Below are 7,323 nucleotides of genomic sequence, written 5' to 3'. Positions count from 1 at the left end.
CACTACATACATACCCACTCACACACACAACTCCAGATCACCACAAAATAATAATCATAGCAATATCATCAAGAACAAATGCAATATAAAGCGTGACTAATATTTATTACATACATATATGTATAAGTGATGTATAAACATGCTTTGAATATAATAATATTAAAATTATAAATAAAATTAATATCAACTCACTAATTAACCGGAAGTTACTGCAGCGGCTGGGTGGAGAAAAAAACTGACTCTTCTCACCTAAATGATTATATTATAAATTCATCAGTATTAATTTCAAATAAAGCTTTAAAGAGACAAAAGATGCCCTAATTTATACTGGAAATCCAGTAGAGTTTACCATGTACCTAGGACCCACCCAACCTGTGAAAGGGTTTAAATAACACTTTTTAAGCTACTCATCATCTCAACAACAGCACATGGCCCCTCCTGGGCCCTCCAACTTAGGTAAATCTTACGCAATTCAACAATTCAATTATAAGGTTTAAAACGCATATTTTGCAAAAGTCATTCTAACTAGCTCTAAAAATTCTAAAATTTTATCCCGCGGTCCTTAACAATATTATAGAACTAACACAAAAGGAATTGTAATTTTCTAGCTATTCACGAATATTTTATGAAATTTTATTCTAAGCTCGACATTGTGAAATTGAAGAAACTCAAAGTTCGGGTTTACCTATGCCAATTTTGATGCTTGCAAAGCGTCCGGGGCATCTAAAAATGGTAGGGTAATCTATATGTAACACCCCAAATTTTAAATGTATTATTTTGTGAGTAATATTAATATTTTTATTTTATTTAAATTTTAGAAAATTATTTGAAATTTTTTGAATTTTCGAAATCGGGTTTGATTTCTCAAAAATATAAAACTTTGATGATTTTTAAAAATTAATTTAAAGACCACGTGGTAAAACTAAAAATATATTTGGAGTTTACAAATTTTTTTGAGTTTTCTATAATTTTTTCAGAATTTTTGGGCCTCGTTTTCGGTCCCAAGGCAGAGTAAAAATTCAAAATTTTATATCTTAAATCGAACCGGTCGAATAGAACCGGACCGGTTTAATCGAACCGGCCTTCTTCTTCTTTTCTTCCCTTCCCCCACGCGTCTCGTCCCTCCTCCTCTCTCTCGTGTTTTCTCTCTCCTCCCTCACCCCCAGGTTGCGCCGCCGCCTCCCCACCTCGCCAGCGCACTGCCCCGATGCCTCCCCACCGCCGGCCGGCCTTCCAAGCAGCCGGAAACGACGTGCAAAGCTCCCTCTGTGCGCGCGCGATGTTTTGGCTTCCCGGCCAAAATTCGGCTGATCCGGCCACCAATTGGGCTAGGTCTTCTGTCAAACACCATCTACACCTCGAGAGCTTTCCATAGACACCAAGAACACCAAAATCCATCTAGCGAGTTGTCCAATTTTTTTCTGGGAAGTTTTAGCCCATTTTGAATTTTGAGCTAGATTTCTCGCAAACCGTGAACTCCACGAGAAAACCGAGAGTACTAGAGCGCTCCACTCGCTGAGAGCTTCGCGGCAATATAAATTTCAAAATTTTTCGACACCGTTTTTTGGTGGTCCCATGGAACTTCGCAGTATTTTTCTGAGCATTAAATGAGCTTAGAAAATTTCGTAAAAATTTTATACTAACCCCCGTGTTGTGAGCTTCGTGTAGGTACCTTCAATTCATGGAAATTCAACAGTTGTCCGGGTCTGTGAATTTTCGACCAAACAGACCGGCTACCGAAAAAGTCTTGGAATTGGATCGAAATTTTGGCTACCCCACCGTTGTCAGATGCCCCGAGCGCGTTCCCGAGATTGGAATCGGCATAGGTAAACCCGAACCTTTCTTTTTTGTAATTTTCTAGTGCTTAAATGGGATTAAAAATCCATAAAATATTCGTGGTAGCTCAGAAAGTTATGATTCTTTTTGCATTAGTCTAGTAATATTGCTAAGAATCGCGGGGAAAAGTTTTAGAATTTTTAGAGATTATTTGGGTAGTTTTTGCAAAAAGGATCAATTATAAGGACTAAATTATAAATTTACATATTGTGATTGATGACTGTTTAGATGGGCCCAGGAGGGCTGTGTGATGTGATTGAGTTGTGAGTGTATGATTTATGAATATAGAAGTGCGTTTTGAGCCTTTTTGCAGGTTGGGTAGGTTCTAGGTATATGGGAGACTCTGCCGGATTTTCGGCATGACTTAGGACGTATTTGGTCTTTTCTTAGTTTGTATTGAGTCAATTGTATTAAATAATTGTAATATAATTGTCAAGTGAGCCGGGACAGCCTTCTTCCTCCGCTCAGCTGCCACAATGACTGCTGTTAAGTCTGTGAGTAAAATATTAATTTTAATTGTAATTTCGATATTATTATATGTTCAAGCATGCACATGCATCACTTATATGTATATATCTATGTAGTTAAACTCTAGGCACGTTTTATGTTGCATTCACAACTATTAAAGTGCCATGATGTTGTTGTGGTAATTTAGAGCAGTGTGCGTGCGTTGGTGTGCCTGTGATGTGGTGTTGGCTATGGATAGGACGGGTAGACACGGCTTGAGATCTTCACTGGGACCTGGTCCTTCGGGGTAGACACGGCTTCAGTTCTTTGCTAGGACCCTGATTTGGTTTATTAAGTGGAAGTCTGAGCTAAGTTCTTCGCTAGCACAAGTTGGATTAAGAGAGCTGTATAAGGGATCAGCTTCCACATATGTATTGTTTAATATTATCGGGTGTGTGAGTGCTCAAAATTACCTTTTTACTGTTATGATGTGAAAATATTGCTGATGTTGCATTCTACTCTACAGGGTGCATTAGCTTTAGATAGTTATAGAGATTATGGTTAAAATTGATATTTTACTCTCTGAGTCGAACGCTCACTCTTGTTCATTATTTTTTAGGCTACGGGAGGATTTTTGTTGTGGTTAACCTGCTTTTCTCCTTCGCAGGTTGTTTATTGATGTTTGTATAATTTTATTAACTCCTAGAATTTTCGCATATGTTAGAAGTATTTATTTGATTTGGGTCTGTAATATAATTATCATGTTGGACCTGTAAACGTATTATTATATGCATGTTTGATGGAGGGAGCTGAGCTCCCATTTATTTTTATGACATTGAGCATGTGGAGGGTGAGCTGAGCTCCCCAATTGATTATATATTGTGTTTACAGGTCGGGTGAGTCAAAAACTCCCCGTTGAAAGGTCCACTTTATGGCCGGACTCTGTCCGGATGAATTCTTGAAATTAGCCCCAATGGGCCTTAGAGTTGGGTTGAAGAATAGTTAGGCTTACTACGGGCCTTGGGGGTTTTAGGCTGGCCCAGGTCCTAGTGCCGGTCCGGCCCATAGGTTGGGTCATGACAAATGTATATCAGAGCTTAGGCTCCAGATTCATAGGGAATAATTGTCTAAAGTGTTGGGAAGAGTCTACTAGGAGTCACATGTGGAAAATATGGTCCACATTCGCCTTGCATTGTCATCTTTGCTTCTAGTTTTTGCTTCATATAATTATGTATAAATATGAGTCTATAGAGCTGTGTAACATGTCATTTTGAATTTTATGGGCTAATGCTGCTGAATTTTAGGAAAATGCGTAGAAGCAGGAGAGCTGCCACTGCACCAGAACTAGATGTGCCTGACGAGGTGTCGGCACAGGATGAGGCGCCTGCCCCGAGGAGGCGGGATAGGAGGCCTAGAGCTGCTCAAGTAAAAGAGCAGTTGCCACCAGTTCAGGATCAGTCTTTTATGGCACAGGGTCCCATGGACCCAATGGCAGCTACTCTAGCTGGTTTGCAGAGAACCATCGATATGATGGCACAGTATATGGTCCACCCTCCCCAGCAGCAGCAGTCCACCGCACCAAGAGGGAAACCTTACAAACAGATAATCAATTTCAAGAAGTTGGTTCCTGGTACTTATGATGTGTTAGATGATGCCTATCGATTTTTGGATTCCTACAGACAGGCAGGAATAGAATTACAGTTTACTGACAAAAGACTTATTGAGTGTGTGCAGCATGTCATAGGGCCTATGCCTAGATAATGGATGAATGACTACATATTATCTCGGATGGAGGGTTTGTCGTGGACTCAGTTTGTGGAACTATTCATCAACCGGTTTGTACTAGAAAGTTTCAGAGATCAAAAGCAGTGGGCCTTTAAGGCCCTAAGACAGAATGGCAGGTCTGTAGATGAATATGCTACAGAATTTCTGGAACTGAGCAGGTATGCCCCTATAGCAGTAGCTATAAAAACTATGAAGGTGAAGAGATTCCTAAAGGGGCTTGATAGGAGGTATGCAAACCTGGCCATGATGTCTAATCAGTCTTTTGATATGGTAGTTGATCGAGCCAGACAGATTGAGATTAGCTATGCTGTGGATGACAGTGGAAGGGCAAAGAAAAGTAGAGTAGAGGGTTCTTCAGGTGTTCCCCACATGGGTACTATGGATAGTGGTGGCCAAACTAATTACAGAGGAAGAAGCAGGAATAAGAAGAGTGGTTTTAGGCACAAATCTCGAGGATTTAGACCAGGGTATGGATCCAGTAGTGATCACAGTTCGGGATACAGCAGTTCTGGGTCTGGTTCAGGATCCTCCTTGGCACCTTGTGCACAGTGTGAAAGGGGACATTCAAGACCTTGTCTGATGCGTTCAGGAATATGCTTCAGATGTGGCCAACAAGGTCACTTTGCTAGGGAATGCCCCGTGTTTAGCGAGCCACAGATGGGGTCACAAGGTTTTGTTGCAAATGTTCCTGGTCAGTTGTATCCTGGTGCTTCCAGCATGGCAGGCAGTCAATTCAGTGGCCAACAGGGCTGAGGATAAGGGGAACATGGATTTAGAGGCAGATCAGGAGGTAGAAGTTAGTATCAGGGTTCTGCCACCCAGGGTAGAGGTCAAGCTCGGGTTTTTACCCTGACCCACCAGGATGCTCAGGCTTCCAATGCAGTTGTGGCAGGTATTCTTCTGGTCTGTTCCTATGAGGCTCGTGTTTTAATAGATCCGGGTGCTACACACTCATTTGTCTCCCCAGTGTTCTATCCATTAAATTGGATAGAAACTCTACAACTTTAGAATGCCCTTTATCTGTGTCTACCCCGCTTAGTGACAACATAGATGTAGATATGGTTTTTCCGAGTAGCCCAGTAGTAGTGGATGAAAAGATCCTCCCAGTAGACTTGATTCCTCTACCAGTAATGGATTTCGATGTAATCTTGGGAATGGATTGGTTGGCAACACATTATACCACTTTAGACTGCAGGAACAAAAAGGTGTATTTTCACATACCTGGTGTGGAAGAGTTTAGCTTTGATGGTGACAGGAGCGTGGTTCCATATAATTTGGTGTCAGCAACTAGTGCTAGAAAAATGTTGAGGCGTGGATGCCAAGGGTATTTGGCATTGGTGAGAGATACATCTATAGAAGGTGTCAACATGGAAAATGTTCCTGTTGTCAGAGAATTCATAGATGTCTTCCCTGAGGAGCTTTCAGGGTTGCCTCCAGGAACAGAAATAGAGTTTTGCATTGATGTTGTGCTGGGTACAAACCCCATATCAATGCCACCTTACAGGATGGCACCAGTAGAATTGAAAGAGTTAAAGGAGCAACTACAGGGGCTTTTGGACAAAGGTTTCATACGTCCGAGCACTTCACCCTAGGGTGCTCCTGTTCTATTCGTGAGAAAGAAAGATGGTCCTTGAGGTTGTGTATTGATTATAGATAGCTGAACAGGGTGACTGTGAAGAACAAGTACCCACTTCCTTGGATCAATGATCTATTTGATCAGCTCCAAGGAGCTAGATTCTTTTCCAAGATAGACCTGCGATCAGGCTAACATTAGTTGAAAATCAGGAATGAGGATGTGTTCAAAACAACATTTAGGACAAGATATGGTCATTATGAGTTCTTGGTGATGTCTTTTGGACTCACTAATGCACCAGTAGCCTTCATGGACTTGATGAACAGGGTGTTCAGGCCATTCTAGGACTGTTTTGTCATCGTATTCATAGATGATATTTTGGTATACTCTCGGACCAAGGAAGAACACGTGTGGCATTTGAGGATGGTGTTGCAGACTTTGAGGGAGCACCCGCTATATGCCAAATTTTCAAAATGTGAATTTTGGCTAGAAAGCATCTCATTCTTGGGATACATGGTTTCTAGTGAAGGCATTCAAGTGGATCCCAAGAAAATTAAAGCTGTAACTAATTGGCTTAGGCCTACAACAGTCACTGAGGTGCGAAGTTTTCTGGGCCTAGCTGGCTATTATAGGCGTTTTGTGCAGGATTTTTCTAGGATAGCGGCTCCCCTAACTAAGTTAACTCGGAAGAATGTTCCATTCATTTGGACAGATGATTATGAAGAGAGTTTCCAGAAGCTTAAGGAGTGTCTAACCACCGCCCTTGTATTGACATTACCGATGAGTGGTGAAGGATATACCGTGTACTGTGACGCCTCCAGAGTTGGCTTAGGGTGTGTTTTGATGCAGAATGGAAAGGTAATGGCTTATGCTTCAAGGCAGCTGAAGTGGCTTATGCTTCAAGGCAGCTGAAGAGGCATAAGTAGAACTATCCCACCCATGATTTGAAAATGGCAGCTATAGTCTTTACACTAAAGATCTGGAGACACTACCTGTATGGTGAAGTGTGCGAGATATACACCGACCACAAGAGTTTGAAGTACATCTTCCAACAGAGGGATTTAAATTTGAGACAGAGGAGATGGATGGAGCTTCTGAAGGATTATGATTATGCCATCCAATACTACCCTGGGAAGGCCAATGTAGTAGCAGATACTTTGAGCAGAAAATCTTCTGGCAGCTTAGCGCACATATCAACTGAGAAGAGACCGTTGATTCAGGAAGTACATGAGTTGATGGATCAAGGTTTAATCCTAGATCTTTCAGATGAGGGAGTATTGCTGGCCTATTTTTCTGTGAGGCCAGACTTGCAAGACAGAGTTAGAGTTTCCCATCACAGAGACCAACAATTGATGAAGATCATAGAAAGAGTACAACAGGGTAAAGGTAGTGAGTTTGGATTTGCTAATGATGGCGCTCTTATGCAAGGTTCTTGGATATGTGTGCCCGATGTGGACAATCTCAGAAATGAAATCATGCAAGAGGCACACTATACACTGTACAATGTTCACCCAGGCTCCAACAAGATGTACCATGATGTGAAAGATAGCTATTGGTGGAATGGCATGATGAGAGACATAGCAGACTTCGTGTCCAAGTTCTTGACTTGTCAGAAGGTGAAGTTTGAACACTAGAGGCCGTCAGGGAAACTGCAAGAGCTCCCTATCCCAGAATGGAAGTGG

Source organism: Hevea brasiliensis, chromosome 6 (genome assembly GCF_030052815.1).
Source record: "Hevea brasiliensis isolate MT/VB/25A 57/8 chromosome 6, ASM3005281v1, whole genome shotgun sequence".
Lineage (NCBI taxonomy): Eukaryota > Viridiplantae > Streptophyta > Magnoliopsida > Malpighiales > Euphorbiaceae > Hevea > Hevea brasiliensis.
This window is presented reverse-complemented; position numbering follows the sequence as displayed.